This window comes from Hirundo rustica, chromosome 8 (assembly GCF_015227805.2).
Source record: "Hirundo rustica isolate bHirRus1 chromosome 8, bHirRus1.pri.v3, whole genome shotgun sequence".
NCBI lineage: Eukaryota > Metazoa > Chordata > Aves > Passeriformes > Hirundinidae > Hirundo > Hirundo rustica.
This window is the reverse complement of record NC_053457.1, coordinates 8,786,573-8,806,058: the sequence shown is the minus strand read 5'-3', so window position 1 is coordinate 8,806,058 and position 19,486 is coordinate 8,786,573. Positions and strand designations below refer to the sequence as shown.

Genomic DNA, 19,486 nt, shown 5'->3' with positions numbered 1-19,486 from the left:
AGCTGCAGAGCAGACTTGGTTACTTGAGAGACTCAGAATACAAAGGCCTGCTGAAAAGTGACCATTTGTAAAAAGGAACGCTTGTATAAAGTAATTCCAGTATTTGGAGTTGTCCATGACTGTGCTAATTAAGTTCTCTAGATGGCCTGTGGAAGGTGAGTTTAAGTTAAAGTAACATGGCTGGTATGGTAGTCTTGTTAACGAGAGATTTATGAATTGGAAATCATCAATAACTCAATTAATTGCTCTGGTATCTATCAAACCCTTTTGCTGCTGAACTGTTGCTTAGATAGTGCTATTGGTGTGTGATGTTTCTTGAAAAATTTCTGGCTGGCCTCTGTGACCTTGAATTAGCATGCAAGATGAGGTGCATGATTGTTGTAATTGAAGCCTTATTGCAGATGTTCACCTTCACTTTTTGTGTAGGACATCTGCTATATTGTCTGCTTAACTGGAGTCCGAGAGATTTTTATGACTTTGCAGAATGATTCCAGCACCCTTTAGAAGATAAGGACCTCACATTTTCCTGTTTCTCAGAAATCACAGTAGCAGAGGTACCTGCCACTACTCAGCTCTTTTCTGTCTGGTACTTACTCTCTACTTTTCCTTCTTCCAGACTATCCTTTTGCTTTTGAGCCTTGGTTAAAAATTCTGAGGAGTCAGAGTCTGGGGATTTTCCTCTTTCTTCATAGAAATCTTTTGATGAAATGGATGTATCCTATGAAGGTAATGTCACCTAAATTGATACTCCCCACCAAAGACAGATAGCAATGTTAGGTATATCATCTGGTGCACAACTCATCTGTCCTGGCTTCCAAATAGTCTTCCTTTTTCAAATGTAATTTTATTCTTCTGTCTTTATTGCTCCATATTATGCACATGATAAATCCCAAGCTAGAGCTGGCTCCCTTAGGAGGAATATGGGTGGAAAAAATGATGGCACTCTTTAGGCAACACTGCATGTTCCCATTAATTTTTCACTTTTGCATGGACATGGTTTCATTCCAATTGGAGCTGGTGCTCTGAGCTTTCTACTACAGCATTTGTAAATACATCCGTGACACTGGCTCAGTGTTCCAAGAGGGAAGGATGAGTGTGTCCTCGGAGAACGGTGCTGGGAGTCTTTGCCAAAGAGCTGTAAGGTCTAAAAAGCAATGGCTGGTTGCTTGGCAGATGAAAAGTGGGTGGGCTGATTCAAGTGTGGGTGCTGGCATGAAAGAAATAAAGCTGAGAATAAGTGCAGGAAACAAGTGTGCAGGTAGGAGGAACAGGGGAACTGTTTACTCAGCAACCTAATAGCTCAGGCAGAACAGAATCACAGTCATCTTGGTGGTTTTTGCTTAGCTGGTCAAGTGCCAGAAGTTTACTGCCCAAGCCTTTTTAAAATATAAACTGTGTATGAGTTTGATTTTAGCATGAATTATTATGTATGCTTTAATTTGAATTAAGAGTATTCATACGAGCTTTTAATGGGTATGACTAAGTGGTCAACTGTTCTTATTTCTATTAAATCTGAGTTCAGACCAGGCCTTAAATATCAGCTGGCTTTTAGAATGTGTGGTTAGGCTTTTATCTTCTAACAATTTAGGTTTTTTTCTGAAAAAAGCTTTTATTTTTTATTTGTTCAGACTTTGTGCATGGGTACAAGCAATGGTAAGGTCTTCATTGAGGCAAGTACATCTTTCTTTAGCATATACAGTTTTCAAAGATCCAAGTTCAGCTTTATGATGTGCAAAAGGGCTCTTGACGAAATGTGCTTGAAACACAAAGAGCTGGTAAAGCTGCTTCTTTTGTGTTGTGCAATAAGAACAAAAGGCATCGCTGAAAACTTATATTTTGTCCTAAAAGACAAAAAGTCTGTCAAAGACATCAAGATACGCTTGAACAACAGTCATTCCTGGTTCTGCCTTCTATGATGTGTGTAGTGTGGGCCTGCTGTATGAAAATGGTTCCCACTTCCTTGGTGAGCAGAGCCCTGTGGGTATTCTGTCCATGAACATATGATGAATTATTCTATGGGAAGTAACAAATGTTTTCTTCCAGCCCATATTGGATTTTTATCATGCATCTGCTACTTTACCAACAGCCTCCCATATGTTGCCACAAAATCATAGCTTGCACATTTTGGTCTTGGAAGCAAATGTTACCTATAGGCCTTGGCTTCTGCCTTAGGGTCCCCAAGAACATGTATAAAATGTTTGTGTAATTAATTTTTTTGTGGGATATAGCTTTTGTTTATTTAAAAGATGCAGAATGTAATAATATCCAGGTGTCTGAAGCTTCTACCACTGCTAACAGTTGAGAATTCACAAGTAGTATAGGCTGAATCTTCCAGGAAAGACTGCAGGATCAGTCACCTGCAGGAATATAGTGAGCAGCCCCTGCTGCTACTGAAGCTACTGCTTGAAGACTGAGCATTTGACCACCGCTAATTCCTGAGAGCTGTAGAGTGTTTGGCATCTCCTGTAGATACAGGAAAAAATCCTTCATCTCACCTTGCAAAAGTTCAGCTATTAAATCAAATGGTACTTTCACAGTTAGCTAAGCCCCCATAAAATGTGAATGGCTAAGCTTTTAAAAAACAGTTCTTGCAGTTTTTAAGACCTGTAGGTTAGGAGCAGAACAGAGCCATAGGTTTAGGAACTGAGTTACCCAAATTTTAAACAAGTAACACTTGAGAATGTATCTCCCATTTGCTTGTTTGATTAAGTACCGGGTTCTGTACCTCACCCTGTCAAATAGAACTGACAGTGTCAGCAGTGAGAGACAGAACCTGTTGGTGCTTTCCAGTCACTGCAAAGAAGAGACATTAAAGAGCAACGTCAAATTTCTTTTGCAAGCCTCTGATCACAGCAGTAAAGTACTAAATGACCCCGTGCAGAGCCAGCACATTCCTGTGGCTTCTAGACCAGATTCTCTGAGCCTGACCAAACTCCATCTGGGTACAGTGGAGTGTCTCCTAATGCCCCCTAATTTTGTCAGCATTTTCTGTATGATTTACCTCAGAAGTATTATTGCCACTTACAGAGGGAGTAGCTTTAAGCTCTTGGTGTTTATTGTGTAAATCCAGACAACTACATTTGCTTCCACAGTCAGCCGGAACCTGAATGATTATAGCAAATATAGGAGACTGTGTGTACGAACTGCAGTGCAGTAAAAGAGGATAAAGTGTAATGGCTAAAGGAGAAGTGTGTTGGTTCTTCAGTATCAGTGGTGAACAAGCCCAGGCGCTTTTACTGCCTGGTTAATAATAGTGCTTCCGTTTGGCAAAGCATTGTATTCTGAGTGCTTTTAATATAAGGGCTAATAAGATTTTTGATCTGGTCCTATTCTTACAAGCATTTTAAGAAGTAAAATAAAAAAACTAAATAAAATGAAGAGAGGTAAAAAGAACTATTTACGTTAGTTGACATGTTTTTCTACTTTTTCAGTTTCCTTTTCTCTTTTTGAGTTTGTTACCTCATGGATTCGATTTCTTTTTTCCCTTGTGATTTTATTTTTTCTTTGTTGGTTTTCTGTATATTTAATTTATAGTGTTACATTTACATAATGAGCATAATTGCACCTAATTATGTCATCTTTCCACTGAAACCTGTAATTACAGTTATGATGTGTAATGACATCCATGTTAGATTGTGTGGGGGAAATATAAAGGAAGACCATACCAAATTCATCTAAAAATGAAAAATGAAATTATACTGAAATACAATCCCCCTCCCCCAAACTGGGGTAATTGAATTAAACCAGTTGAATTGTTATTAATAAGACAAGTATTGTTTCAACAGTATTCACTTCCTTTTTTTTTTTTTTTTTTTTTTTTTTTTTAACATGAACAAATCTCATTCAGTTTCTTTCTCAGATCACATTTTGCTTTCTCAGATTCAGAAACTAAATTTTAGGATTTTTCCCTGGCCAATAGTTAATGCAATGTTTTGTCTAAGCATTTCACTTATGATGTGCAATTAGGTTAAACCAGAGAATTAAAAAGCTGCACGCTGTGTGAGAAGTACAGAAATAGATACAGATTAAAGGAGATCTTTTATATCTTAAGGTCTTCTACATTTTAAGAAGTAGGGCTTTAGCAGTAGTAAATATTTAATCAACAACCCCAAACTTCACTTAAAACCCAGAAATCACTGCCTTCATCATCCAGATGGAAGAAGGCTGTAACCAGAGGCACAGACTGTAAATTTAGAAGTTGATTTTTAATGTTGCAAATGCATTATTAGTTTTATAACTGAGAGCCCACTTAAAGCTAAAAATTTTCTAGTCCTGCTAAAGATGGAATAGCAGGTAGATAGACAGAAGTGTAACAGCTGTGGGCCTTGACAGAGATGTTTGAATGTTCTCGTTTTTTTTCTGGGCACTGTGGCGTTCCCCTCTCAGGAAGGTGAAGGACAGGACTGAGCGAGGCACAGAGTTTGAAGGTCGAATGTCTCACTGAAACGAGCATCTCCGGGCAGGGTCACTGACTCTGGGGCATCACGAGGGCTGCTGAAGTACCTGCGGAGCAGCTGAGTACTTGTGCAGTAGCCTTCTCCTTCAGGAGGCCACAGGGCAAAACTTTTCACCCCTCTTGTCTGTGGAGAATGCAGAATATACATTGCTTCGGGTCATGGTGCAGGACTTCAAATAAACTTGGGAAAGGAGCTCTGGAAATTCTGGTTAGCAGCCTGTGAAGAGGAATGAGGTAGCGTTTCCAATTCATCTTGGGCGTGCTCTGAATACTGAAAGGGTGATCCCTTAATTATTCTGGTGACTCATATTTGAATTGTTCTAAGTGATTTATTCTTGGTATGAGATGCAGACCTTTTTCTAATAGAAAAAGATTAGAGTGAGCTTTCCTGAGGTCTTGAGCAGAAAGTGCATAGGCAAGAGATGGGAAAATCCTGACTTGGGCACATCAGGGGGAGTCCCCCAAAAGGTTCTAACTGCCCTGTGTTGGTAACTAATCCTTTCAGAGAGCAGCAACAGTTGCTTGCAGTCTTCCAAAGGAAGCTGATCTGGCCCAGTGCCACCTCCAAACAACTCCTCTTCTATTGCCTACCGGGAGCCTCTTTTGCCTCGTTGGTACAAGGTCAAAGTTTGACCTTGCAGTGAGTTATCTTGTGACAGATAATTCTGTTCACAGTCCATTCTTTCTGCAATACAGCCTTGTCAATAGCCTTCTCTCTGAAAAAATGCTTCCAGGGATTCATTTTGCAATCACCACCCTATTTATAAATGGCCTTTTTCAGGCAGATGATGGCTGAGCTGAATTCTGCCACAGTCAAGCCACATCACTTGTAACATAAAAGGGACTTTCCTGGATAGGCTGGATTTCTGGACTTGTTTATTAAAACGCAAGAATTAAAATGCTGTACTCCGGTTCCACTCACAAGTTCTTTACGCCCTCCCCCTCCTCTCCATTTCAGTCATTCACTGTAGCAGATTCTTTTGCCTAACTGCCAGCAGCACACGTTTCCCAGCTGTACAAATGAAATGGAAACCACTGAGCACAGCTGAATCAGAGGCATGATTAAATATATCACAAGCCACCAGCAATAGGAGGAATGTGCCATGTAGGTATCATATATCACAGTGTGTGTGGGGGGAAAGAATCTGTCACCTTATTCTGTGTTAGTGCCATGGTAAATTGGTGCTTACCTCTATGTATGCACGTGTAGAGCTTTGTAAATACATGGAAGAAAAGTTAAATCCCTGTGAAGACCTCTCAAGCTATTGCTCTGAAGTTAGCAAATTACTTGGCTCAAAGTATCTTTCTTGCAAATGAAGTCTGAAAGCTGTTTATGTTTGACTGAAATACCATAATGGAGAACAAATGAATGACACACTTAATTACATCTGTGAAATTCAATAAAACACACTGCTAGAACATATGCGTAAGGGTTGCAGCAGAGTTTTATTTTCTGAGAAATTAATAGCTTTATTTATTGATAATAAAAACACACAAAATGGTACTTGGAGTTTCAGTTATTTTTTTGTCTTTAGCATATTTTTATTTTCTCTGAAACAAGATTTGTTGAAAGGACTTTTGTCCTTTGATGTTTCCAGGATATACTTTCTGAGCAGCTCTAGGTATTTGATATGGCTCTTAGTTTTCTGCTTTTCTTAGGGATCTGCCACTGAGTACATGTAGGCACAGTTAAAACATCTGCTTTGCAGTACCTCTGAACTTGTCCATTATATGCGTGGGACCTGGGATTGATTTCCTTACCTCCATCTGAAAACACTGAGCAGAAGTGTGACAGGAAAGCCAAAGCAGCAAGACAGCAATTTATTATTTGTAATGTTTTGTCTCTGCAGTGAATGTGCAGCAATCCTGAGCCTAAGCAGCTGAAGTAGCTGGGTCTGCTGGGTTCTCTGGGAAGCAAGTGAGCGAGGAGTAGAAGGGACGTTTGGGATTTCCTCTTGCCAGCTGTTCCTCTCTGTACTCCGTGGGGTGATAGACTGTTTCCCAGAACAGTTTCCATGCTGTTTCCTTGCAGAGGACTTTACTCATCCCAGTGTAGGCAACAATATAAAGCTATGTGGTTTATACTCGGTGATGAGTAGGTGGGCACCAGGCTATGCTGTTGATTCATGTTACATAAATCTAGGTGGGCTGTTAATTGACAAACAGTAAATTGAACATGGTGAAGTTTTAGTCAGAGAGGAATTAGTAGTAAAGCTCGGTAAAAAGCAAGGAAGAAGGGCAACATCATGGCCTCAGTGAAGTCTTGGAAAGGAAGCAGGCAAGTGCCTCTGGAAGGACAGAAAGAAGGATGAGGTTGCAGCAAGTTGTACTTTTTAAATGTAGCTGCATGAAGAGCTCAAGCTACGGCTGAGAGCCACCGAGAGCCAAGCAGACGTGGAGGGCTGTGAGGGATGCAGCAGAGTGGAGGAAGAGCCTTAAGGCCATTGTTAAACACTCTTCTGTTGTTCTCCCTGGACCCTGAGCTCCCTAGGAGGGTGCAGTACGGACCTTCTGCTGCCCTCTTCCAGTGGGAGCTATCACAGGGAACTGTGGTCTTGAAAAGTCCCAAGGAAGGATTCGTGTTGACTGTGAGGTTACAAATAATGTTTTCTGTTCTTTTACTTCCAAAGCTGCAAATCTGAGGAAGGAGGAAAGCACCAAGGCTGACTCCTTTCTGCTGTCTTCTCTTCCCCTCTCTTCCTGTTACTCAGTGTATCCTATCAGCCAGACTGCAGGTGGAAGGGCTCCAGAGGGAGCAGTGACATGTGGCCATTTAAATACCAGGGATGTGTTCTGGTTAGGAATGCTTAACTCGGTGGTAGAAACACTATCAGACGATAACTTCTGGGTGTTACCCATCACTGCCAGTCTTTTAATTTATCTATATCGTCTGTTTCAGGGCAGTGCATCTCAGCCCTTGTCTACAAGTAGGAAAAACAAAAAAACACTTTCAACCTGTGTTGTCAGTTCCAGTATGAACTCCCAAATAATGTTAATAAAGCTTTTCTTTTATACTTCTCAGTATTAAAGCTGAATTTGCCATGTAGTATTTTTTATTTTATAGTTAAAACAAGGCTTTTTTGACAAACTCTTATCATGATGAAGCTTTTTCAGATGGCTACAAAAAATATTTGACATGTCAAGCTCAAAATGGTGTTGATACTATCTAGGAGAAAATCCAAAGTACTTTGAAGCTGATGATGGAGTTTTAAATATGCTTGCTGACTGCTAGGACCCTGACAGATATGTTTTCTTTGTGTGAGTTTTAGAAATAGTTAATTAATGTCATTAATGCAATTTGAATTTACCTGTGCTGCCTTTGAATGAAAGATGATCTGAAATTTGACAGAAATGAAATATTACGAGATAGCTACAGAAAGACCAGGAACCAGTAAAAATAGAATGTCAAGTACATAGTTCATGTGCTTGATTAAAAGGCAATTACCATATCTATGGATAACTGGGAAATTGAAAATGCAAGTTGAAATAGGAGGAATGGACAGAAAAAAAACAGTGAAGCCACATGGCAATTTTTCATGCTTCTCTGTGAATTTAAAGTAGGTATGAATGCTTTTTGCAACACAATCTTACAATTTCTGCAAGACTTGCACAAAAAAGTAAAATTTAAATGTTAAGTCTCGGGCAAGGAAATTTTTTCTTTATCCACTATATGACTGCAGTTATCTGTTACATTTCAAATGACAACTTTGTGTATGAAGGGTAGTTAATTCCTGTGGTTATTTTGTCAGAGAATAATTATTTATGTGGAAGCAAACTATTTTCGATTCTTGAAGTAAGAGTCACAAAGTACATATGATCCATTTTAAAAATCAATTTTCTTTCATTCCAGGTTTCTTGTACTTTAGACAATTGCTTTTTTTTCATGATGGCTCAGGGTGACTTCAGGCTGAAAATCTTTCAACATGACAGGGTGCACTTGGTGCTCTGAGGACATAAAATGGGTTCTGTTTATCAGAGTCTTTAGAGAATTATATATATGGTAGAAGCCATGTCAGAATTTATCTCAGTCAAAGCTAATATTAAAATCGCTGTCAGTTTCCAGGTGCCTCTCCTATCATGGAAAGTGTTGCAATTGGTTAACATAGTCATGTTTATTGATGTCAACTTTTGATGGATTGTGTGAGTAAAAGGAGGAAGAAAAATATTTCGTATCCATTGTACCAAACATCCACATTTCAGTGAACTATGGAAAGGTATCTATGGGCAAAGTGTGTTATCTTTTACAGTGTTGCTCGTTACAGCGCTGTATATGAAATATAAATGTTCTTTTTGCATCGTAATTCTTGAAGTGAATTTCCCTGGAGGAAAAGATAACTGTATAGCCATAAACTAGAAAATAGTTTTCTTGATAGATGTACTGAGTTCCATTTGGTAACAAAGACAAGAGCAGATGTGAGTAGCAAACTTTCCTGTTGCACACGTATTCCAGCATAAATTTGCTGTAGCCACAGTTGTCAGAGAAGTCACCTCACGTGTTAACTCATTTAACCTTTGTGGAATGAGGGCCCCTGAATTCAGTTCCAGCACTGACTTGTATGCTGATGGGGTTAGAACCGAAGAAGGGAGGAAGAACGTGGGCTTGGAGGAAGTTTACAAGAGACACAATGAGAATCAGAGATCTGTTTCATGGAAACACAAAGCTGCTTCTCAGCTTTTTAGAGGGAATGAACAAATTTCACTTTCCAGTGTGCACAAAAAAGCAGTTTCAACATGGGAGTATCTTACACAGGCATGAGCATTGCTCAGGAGCTCAGGTATCAATGTGTTTATGGGTGTAATACTTGGATTTACATTTCTTTGTTTATGAAACTCTTGCTTATGTTAATAGGGTAAATCTGGTACATGCCAGCAAGGAAGAAGTTTATTTCTATTATATAGTGTATTGTTTTGAAGAGGTCCCTTTTTTGTGTACATTAAAATTAATTACTCATCTGGAAGTTAGAATTCATATCCACAGCAATTACATTCTCAACATCAATTACCTCTATCAGCACACTAAGGTAGGTTCAGCTGGGGAAGAATTATATTTCCAGCAATACCCCAAACCCATTTTAGGAAATATATACTGGAGAAGGATGTTGCATTTGGAAGGTGTGATTTGATTTCAACATAGAAGACAGCTAAAGGGGCATTAAGTCAGTAAGGATGTGTTGTTACTGTGAAAAGGTTTCACTGCATTCATGCCCAGTGACTTTATAGGGGTGTCCATACAGCGCTGGTAGAAGGAATGTCTCAGGCTGTTGTGACTGTTGGAGCATATTGTGACTGTTGGAGGATAAACTGTTTGGTTTTCAACAAACAGGAGCATTTGGAACTCAGTAGCTATCAGAGCTGGGAATGGCACTGCAAATCTCCAGCATCCTCATAAAACGCAGAGAACAGCATCCACTGTGGTGGAGAGTAGTAAGGGAGCTGTACCCATGAGATGCTCCAAAATACATCTGGTCATCACACAGGAGCACAGGCCCACATCTAGGTATAGTCATAGTTCAGAAAGATTTTGAGAAATAGCAAATGATACGCAGATCAATATTTTTTTCCTCATTGAGAGGAATTTTGAGCAAAACTGGATAAGTGGTGAGCACGTGAAAAGCAGCAGTGCATTTTGTGGAAAGGATACATAAGCTTTCTGAAAGTTGCTTTCTGAGAGTTACTTCCTGTGCTGAAGTTAAGTGCACTTTAACACGTCTGCTATAAAAGGGCATCACAATCCAATTTGTATAATGAGTTCATTGTTAAATGCTAATAAATATTAGTATAAAAACAAGTTTGATGGTTACCCTGTAGTAAGAACTCTGTACAAAGAGCAGAATTCCCATTCTTGTTTATCTCCATCATTCACTTTTTCAACTTGGAAACAACGGCCGTCTCTTTCAAGGGAGAAGTGTCCTCTCTTTTTCATGGGAAGGTACGTCAGCATGATCTGTCATGAAGAGAGACACCTTCCAAGAGAACATGCAGAGTTTTGCTGCTTTATAAATATAAGTTCTCAAATATTGAAACATATAATGCCTTAAATTGGTGTGAAATTGATCCAGCCGTAGAATGGGTAAGGAAGACAAAAAATGAGCCCAGAAATATATCACCAGTGAACTCTACAGTCTTAATTGGTAAACAATAGAGCTGTAACTATTTTGTTTTGATTATATTCACTAACGGAGTAATTATCATTTTAATTGATATGTATGAACAGGTGCTTACACTGAAAGCAGTTTCAAACTGGGATGCGTTATGCTTGAAAAGTAGCCTGGGTGATTGTTCTCATTAGCCAAACAGATGGCTGGACGTTTGCTTGCCATTTTATGGAGAGAGAATTATAATCTGACAATATTTTGCATCGTATGAAATATTTATAAATCAATAAAAGATGAAATTTATGTTCAGTATTAGTGTAGAGTAAACGCAACTCACATGCTCGGGAATGGCATCTCCGTGATAAATATCAAGCTACTGTTCTAATTACCTCTTCTGCAGGGTTTAGTTTCAAGTGCAATGAAGCTGGAGCATTGGCATGCTTAGGAGTATGTGGAAGCAGATCTTATTTTAAATGATGGATTTTAGTGTCCTTCTCTGGACACCCTACATCTATCTGCTTCATTCTCACCTATTGCCTGGTTTTAAAAAACCTTAGGGCTTCTTAGGAGAAGTCTTGCTTTGCATTTCTGAATGTTAATTTGGTACGCTCTGAATGCTGGCTTCTATATTTTAGCCTTGTTGCAAATGAGGTGGTGTGGGGATTGCAAAATCTTGGATCTGAATTTAATTTCATATTGGAGAATCCTCTTCAATTATACTGTGTACACTCTAAGATAGTGCTCTACTATGTGGAATAGTTGTGATGAATATGCTGTGCTCCCTTGATCTGGATAGCAGTGTGGTTTAGATAGTATTCACTACAGCATAATTTGAACTTCCTCTCAGTTTGTTAACTGTTCTTGGCAAAAATTTCTGATTTTGAAAACTTCTATTTTATGTCCAAATGAATGTTTGTGGAACTTTTGCTTCCAAAAAAACTGAGAAAGAAGACATAATCTGTAAAAAGAGGAAGGCAGTCTCTTCCAGTTTTGGAGTGACAGAACAGAAACATTAGCATTGTCTTCCCATATTGCCCTGAGTTCCACAGACACCGGGCTAATAACTGTTCTTTGGTGTACACAACTTCTAGTCTCGGTTCTGAATCTAAAAGTTTCTTTTCCAGGGAGACTCACTGAACCATGTAAAGTCTTCTGAGAAGTCTGGCTTCCAACCAAAACCAATCAACACCTAAAATAATAAATCTCAGAAATCTGCATGTTAATATGCAGAGTTTGCTTGCTACTTTATAGTTTTAACGAGATATTTTAGCTACAGCTGGTTGGTGGTGGCCAAGCACCTGTTACATCTTTCAGGTATGATCTCCTGCTATGCAATGCTGCACCAGAATGAATCTTCTGTATTTGGCACTGGAATACTTTCCAGAATGTTGACTGCAGTATCTGAAAGAGAAACAGATGACCAGCTTGAGGGATCAGCAATAGCACTTGACAAACTTCAGAGTTCTTGATGATTGAATTGCTTTAATACAATGTTCCCGTTAGTAAATGTTAAAGAAAACAGAATTATGATACTGTGGCATAAATAGAAAACTAAGAAAAAGTAATTCATATAGCACAAAATGTTTGGAAGTCACGGTAGCAATTTCTTTTAACTTTCAAATGCTGTAAAATCTCACACATAAGTATCCACTTACGGCTGAAAAACCTGGAAACATATTTGGGGGAGATAGGAGGGCTTTTGCTTAGCACTGGCACCAAAACAAAGCTGTACCCACCTCTCTTTAGCCCCTCCTGCTTTTCATACCTCCATAGCCACACCGTGTGCCTTTTTGCTTTAGACTTTATTTCAGCCTTGGGATCCAGATGGAACCGCAGCCACACAAAAAGCCACGTTGGCATAAAAACTCAGAGCGTCATGGGCTAGGTGGAATGTTTGGGACTAGAGGAAAGCAGGGCTTCTCTTGGTAACAGCAGTTGCTTTTGCTGCCTTAAAATATTTAAAATCCTGCTGTTCCTGGAGTCCTTTGAGTACAAGGCTTGGTGCCGCCCCAGCTGGGTAGCCCTTCTCTGCAGCACGCACTACCCAGTCAGACGTACTGCAGTGTGCTGTCCCTGTGCACCAGGGCTTACTCTGTTAAGGAAGCAGCTGTAAGTTTCAGATGCTGCTTAGTTAAAGAAAAATGATTTCTAGCCTTCCTTGTTTTCTGTCCTGCACGGGATAATGTCCTGAGCTTCCAGTTATTATCTGTAGATGAACTTGTGCACTCTACATCTGGCTGAGCACTCGAAGCTAAGATGCAGAATCTTTCACTGCAGACAGGCTGTAATGCACAATGCATCTAAAACTGCCTCCCCCTTGGTCCTCTGGGGCCAAGCGATAAGGCATTCCATGTTAACCAGTGAAGACATTTTTGATGCTGAGCAGCATTCCTCTTTGTTTGTTAGTGCTAGAGGCTTCAGAACAGTAAATAACATCAACAGTTTTTCTCATGTTTTAGCCATATTGTTCTGTAAGCCAAAGACAAGGCAAAAGGTAAAACTAAAAATGAGTTGTTTCAGTCAAGATATGATGAACACCACAGTTCTCTGAAACTAAGTTACAAATCATTCTGTCAACAAACTGAAATCGGTTGGCCTTCTGAGGGAGGTGGTCACCATGGTAACAATGGATCACAGACACTTCATTTTCCCCAAACCTTTGTTTGTGTCATAAACGGAGTGGGAGCCCATCCTTCTTTTACTGAGGGAACAGGAGAAATATTTTCACTGGTGCTTGTTATCTGCTGAAGATCCTCCCGAAGTTGCACGTCACTGGGTGATGTTTGCTGGAACAGGTGCTCCTGCAGATCCGGTATGCACAGACTTCACTTGACTACGAGTCGAGACCCAACTTTGTAAAGCATTGAAATGGTCCATAAAGGCTGATGAATTGCCAGGGGAAGTGAGAGGGGGAGAGAAGGAGAAGGGAAGGTTTGGTACTGCTAGCATATGAGTGCTGGAAGATAAAAGCAAACTTTCTGCAAAGCTACTTTTCTTTATTTCCCGTGGTGAATTTATCATATTTCAAGGGCCCAGAGCTCATAAACACACACCTGGCTCTTGAGCTGCAATTTGTGTATTGAAGCCTCTTGTTGTGAGATTCCTGTGCTGGAAGAGGCAAAGTTGTTTTACTGTTATTGTACACGCAATCAGTTCATTCTTAATTTAATTTTATAAGCATCACCATGTATTTTGTCTGCAGCTCTGGTAGGCCATCTGGAGCAGTAGTTTTCCTTCTTTTACCTGTATTAATTTCACATGGAATAGTTGCCCTTCGCTTTGTAGTTCAGTTATACTGGAGAAGGCAGTGAACCAGAATGAGTCAGTTCAGACTTAAAAGGGATCTTGAGCAAAGTTCCACACTCAAGATGATACCTCAGGAAAAAGGACAGGTCCAAGCACTGATTTTGGTTGAAATACTTCAGCAGAGTCTTTCATTACAGTAGGACACAAAGCTGGAGTAAAAATAGTTTAAAAAGTCAGTTGCCTCTTTTCTTCCCCTTCCATTTCTCCCCCATTATTGTTTGCTCTTACTGCTTTAAGAAGAAGATCCTTATCTCAGGTCTCTGCTGTTCTCTGCTTGGCCCCAAGCAGCACAGTTCTTGATGACCTTACTTTATCATGCTATGTATATGTATTTTTGGGAACTATTGTGATGCCAGAAGACTTTGCTTAAGAAAACAAGATTTCTAAAAGCACCCGGCTGACTTTCCCTCTTGACTCTCCCTTTCGCTTGCTGTTGCTTTTATGGAGAGAGTCTATTGTTTAGGCTCAGAAGTGTATATAAACAACTATTTTAATTCCTAGTTTTAGAAACAGTTTTGAAAACCAGCCTTGTTTCAAAGTTAATTTTAGAGGTTTTTTTTCCTAAATCCATTCCATATACAATATTTTTACTGAAACCAATTGATTTACTGCAAAAATAAACTTAAGTTCCGCTTTTATGATGTGATCTTTATTATAGATCCTGTCTTTATTTCTCATAGTGTGATGTAGTGGGATTTTCTTCCTTTTTGCTCTTTTTTACATGATTCTATGATGGAACATTGATCTTGAGGTTTCTTGTTTGCTGTCCTTAATTACAATATAGACTTTAAATTGACAGTATGGTATTTCAGCTTAAAAAGAAAAAATAAGAGTGTAGATACGTAATAACCTATAAATTGTTACCTGTTTTAGGAAGAGAAACTAAACTTTAACCGTGAGAACCTTCCATCCAGCTGAAGGAAAACCATGGAGAAAGCTGATCACTTAAAAAAGAAGGTCAAGTAATTCCATTCCAATATCTATCTGAACCACAAAGCTCAAAATCTGGAATGTATCAGGAGGGAAAGTGTCACAGCTCTCGTCTATCATTCCTGGGCTCTGCCATCCCCACTGATAGCTCCTTTCACTTTGGAAGCTGCTCATTTGTGATGCTCTTCTGGGCATTTGGGATGCTTTCAACTCTCTGCTTTAGTCCTGTAGTCTCTTTTGCATATGCAGCAAGTAGGCCCTGGTGACAATATTCAGAATTGTAGAAAAGTCTCGTTGTTGGCCACGTACATCAGTGATAATGAGAACAGCTTTTATATCCTTAATCTTTAAACTTCTCAGAGTGCACTGGAATAGCTCCTGCATGCATGTAAGTATCCACATCTAGGGAGGACATCCTTTAGGAGTATCACTGGATTAATTTTCTCTTTCCAGGCAGTATAAATTCAGATACAGCATCCTCAAACTTGTTAATTATTTGAATAATCAAGCGAACTTCCTGGTGAATGTTGTTTCCTGTCTGTATTCTTAAATGGTTCTGTCATGATTATTTTCACTTGTAAAGGTGATTTCTGCTAATGACATAATATTTCTAGTGGGATTACTGTTTTAATTTATTAAGATCCCAACTAATTGCTCTCTTTTATATGCTACTCTAGTAGACTGCATTTTGTGAAAAAGATGTAATGAAATTTGGGTATGTTTAAACAAGTTTTTGTGGTTTTTTTTTTTTTTTTCCTGAGATGCTAAAATTACCGTCCAGATAGGCTGGGTAGGTCTATGGATGAGAAAAACTGGCAGATGATATGGAGCATTTGATTAAAGAGGTTTCAGTTTTTAATATATGCTGGCTGGCTTAGGGTAAAAGCTTTAAATGGAGGTTAAAGGAGAGCATGAGCAAAATGCCCACAACATGAACAACTTTATAAATATCAAAAACCATAATGAGAAAACCACAAGGAGAAAATGTTTGCCTTTTGATAATTTACAAAAGATCATGAAATCAGGGGTCTGGTGAGATATTTTTATTAAATGGATTTGCATTGATGCAGAATTTGAGGTTAGGTAGATTGTGAAGTTTAAATAAGGAGACATTATGGGGAGGGGGCACAAAAATTAGTGAATGCTCAGGAAAGTCTTAGAATTCATTAACTGGCAAGTACTTGTTTATTGATAAGGACAGTACAAAAACGGAAATAATTCAAGCAGCCTTCAATCTGATCCAAAAATATCCAACGCTGAGGAAGTTAGGTTGGGTGAGAACTGCTAGAGGAACAGAGAAAGAAGGGCTTTTAAGAAGGCAGACATATAAAACTTCAAAATCTTCTGGGGGACAGTTTAAGGAAAGCAGAAAGTTAGGTGACCTGCTTTCAAACAGACGACATTGCCAGCATAATTCAAAATTATCCATGTGTGGAAGAAAGATAGTAGAGGAAGATTATTAAAGACTAACTTGACTGAATCATGAACTCCCCACTGGTTTTATGTAGAAAAGAAAATTAGTTAGTTTACTAAGAGCAGCTATAAAAAAGTAACACAGATTTATAGAGAGGTACTTAGAAAGTCGAGGCTCAAAATTAGATGTGTTTAGCAAGAAACACTAAGCACGACAAGAACTACTTCTATAATCACATTAGCAGCAAAAGGAAAAGCTTTGGTCTTCTGTATCAGCAGAAAAGAGATTTCTCAGGAGATGGTGTTAAGAAGGCCACTATTCTTAAGGTCTTTTGAAAGAGATCAAATATATATAAGAACAAAATTACTGTTAACAATAAAAGGAAGTGATAAGTTCCAGCTTGGGAAAGAACAATGTATTTAGCACTTTGATTGTTAAAAATGTTTTCACATCAGCCCATGTTCAAGACACAGTGTTTAAAACCTCTCTGAGTGAAGCTCAGGGCCAGGAGTAGCTGTCCTGTAGAACCCTGTGGAGGGTGGGTAATGCTGAAAGAAGACACGGCTTTCTTCATCTTTAAAAGAGGTGATGGAGGACAAGGAGAACAGTATTATTAATCTGGGCCATTCAATTCCTGCATACATTTCTGAAGCGCAAAAATAAATCGGATGTACTGACTTCCCAGGTTGGGGCAAGAGTGCCTGTTGGGATATATCTTCTTAAAAGTGTGAGGTACAGTGGGTACTTTAATTGTGGTACCATCCCTCAAAAATGTCTAGCTTGATAGGAAACCTTGTCTTTTGTATTATGCTTCAGATAAACTTGTTCCTTCTGCACCTGTCAAGGCTGTCTTTATCTTTTGGTCTGTTGCTGGAAATAGTTGGCAACAACCAAGCAAAAACCCTATTTATAAAGAAGACCCAGAAAGCCTTTTGTTCTGTTTATGTCCTTGTTTGCCATACAACGTAGGACCAGTAAAAAAATTTGTCAGCAGCCTTAAGGAATACTTCAGCTCGATAAAAGAGGTAAAAAAAATACTAACTCTGGGTCTGTGAGGTTTTGGGGGTTTCTGTTTGTTTTGGTTGGTTGGTTTTTTTAAACTCTGTAGCACAGGGTCCTTAAAATAGAGGTTAGTTTTCTTCTAGCAGTCGGAAGAAATTATTGGTTTGATAGAATCAAAAGGACTGCTGACTCTGAAGTAAAGGTCACTGCTTTACATTGAGAAGTTAGCAAGAGTAAAACAGCAAGAAATAGGTCTCAAAATGGGCCTTGCAAAATCTGATGACAACTGAGAACTTGATAGGGTGAAATACTTGTGGCTGATTGATTTATATTGGTTCTGTTTACTCTTTGCTCTCCGTTCCCTGTGAAAATGTGTATAAATGGTCTTGAAACCCTTAACAATTACTTTTCTGTGAAATAAGTGCGAAGTTTTGTTATGGCTGTGCTTCACAGGGAAATGAGAAAGGACACTGAATTTTTGATGAACAAAGTGGGTGTAACAGCTGCAATTGATAACAAATGCATGTTGACTGGTGCTATAGGTTAGAGAAAGCCCAGGTCAGAGATCCTGTCTGAGAAAATGAGGAAGCAATTTTCCAGAATAAAACCTCCCCTCTTGGAAGGTGTTATATTTTATGGTAATTTCTGTAAAATTCAGCAGTTGGAACAAAACCACTGCCAGATTTATGGTTTGTTGACATGCATTTAGATGGTTGTGCCAAATAGTTCTGTTAAATTTTAAAATTTTATGGTTGCAACCTAATTTTTCTATAGAACCCATATTCCCTTTTGTGCCCAATGGGGTATGTGGAAGGTTGGTTGACAGCAGCACTTGAGCTTAGTTAATTCTGTTTTAGAAAACGGAAAAATCAAGCACAAATGTCTTAAATATACGGTAACTGCTAGTCAATGTTAACTTCTTAATAATGACAATATCTGGTGTAAAATCCACTAAACTCTACTGTATAAATGTGTAGAACTAGGTATTTAATATGAATTTAATAGTAACTTTCAAAAGAAATCAATTAAAGAACAAATATATCCTTGATATATATTAACCATTGAATGAGGACTAAATGTTTTTTAGCTGTTTAATGTGTTTAATATTTATCTATCATTAGCATACTGTGATTAACATACTATTAAATCCTGAAGGGTAACAAATTGAACTAGTTAAGCTGCACTTCCTTTCTTCCTCTTCATTACTGCAGCCCTCCACTGTAACCGGTTAGCATTCATTATTTATGCAATAGACGTTTTTAGCATTTCTTCTCTTATAGTATTTCTGCGTTTTCCTCTCTGTGGCCTTGTTTTTCACTCCAGACACATGGCTAGGGCACAAAAAGCAGTTTTGCAAATGCCTGTTAAATGTTGTCCCCTTGTGCAAACTCCTCCTGCTGATTACTCAATGTATGCATTGCACATTTACGTTTTTTCTGTTGGCCTTTCCAGTAAATCAGACACAGTGGCTTCCCAGGTTGGAGCAAAATTACCAGTTAGGGTATTCCTCTATGTGGATGTGCAACTGCAAGTATGGTGGGGTGTCACCCTCGTTTTTCTGAGTTTTTTAAAGCCTTTTGGTTGTTCATAAAATGGAGTCAGACTTTTTAGCTACTGTACAATATTAGGAGCAGTTTCTGCTTTTTCTCACACATGTAACATAAACAAATCCTTTGTTTTTCATTCTCTGTCCTTTGTTTGCATATTTCTAACCTGAAAACAATTGTAACTGACAGTTGGTCTGGCCATTTGGCTGGGAGGTGAAAACTCCAGAAGCCAATCCACAGCCAGAGCCACAAATGTATAAAAAGTAAGAAATAAACAGGCAGAGGGGCTCTCGGCCTTGGGCTCTCTCGGAGGAACTCTCTGCCCTGCGAAATCTCTCGTCTCCGTGTGGTTGCTTTGTGTATCCCGATCACAGTGGGGGATAAAAAAGGGAAAGGAAGGGGGAGATTAACCAGTAAGGCTGTATTCGTTAGATCAATGGGATCTCAGAATCTTTTTATTTGAGAGGTAAGAGCCCTCTGACAGAAGCTAACTGGCTTTATCCTATTGCAGTAAAAGGTACCATTCCCTGTTCCTGTACACTCAGGAGCTCAGGGCAGGCTGGGAGCCCGGTGTGGCTCTCTCAGCCAGCTCTGTTAGGGTGAGGCACAGCTACACGAGCACCGTGAGCCTGCTGATGTGACAGGGAGAGCAGGAGACGCGTCAGCTGCACCTTCTGTGACACCTCCAGGTCAGCGTGGGGCCTCTGCTGCCTTGTGCCTCTCACTCGTGCTGCCC

General features: G+C 39.2%; 1 protein-coding gene across 4 annotated transcripts in view; it reads left to right on the top strand.

Moving 5' to 3' along the window:
* Positions 1–19,486, top strand: part of GRID1 (glutamate ionotropic receptor delta type subunit 1) — a 539,944-nt gene that overhangs the window by 95,395 nt on the left and 425,063 nt on the right. The window lies entirely within an intron of this gene.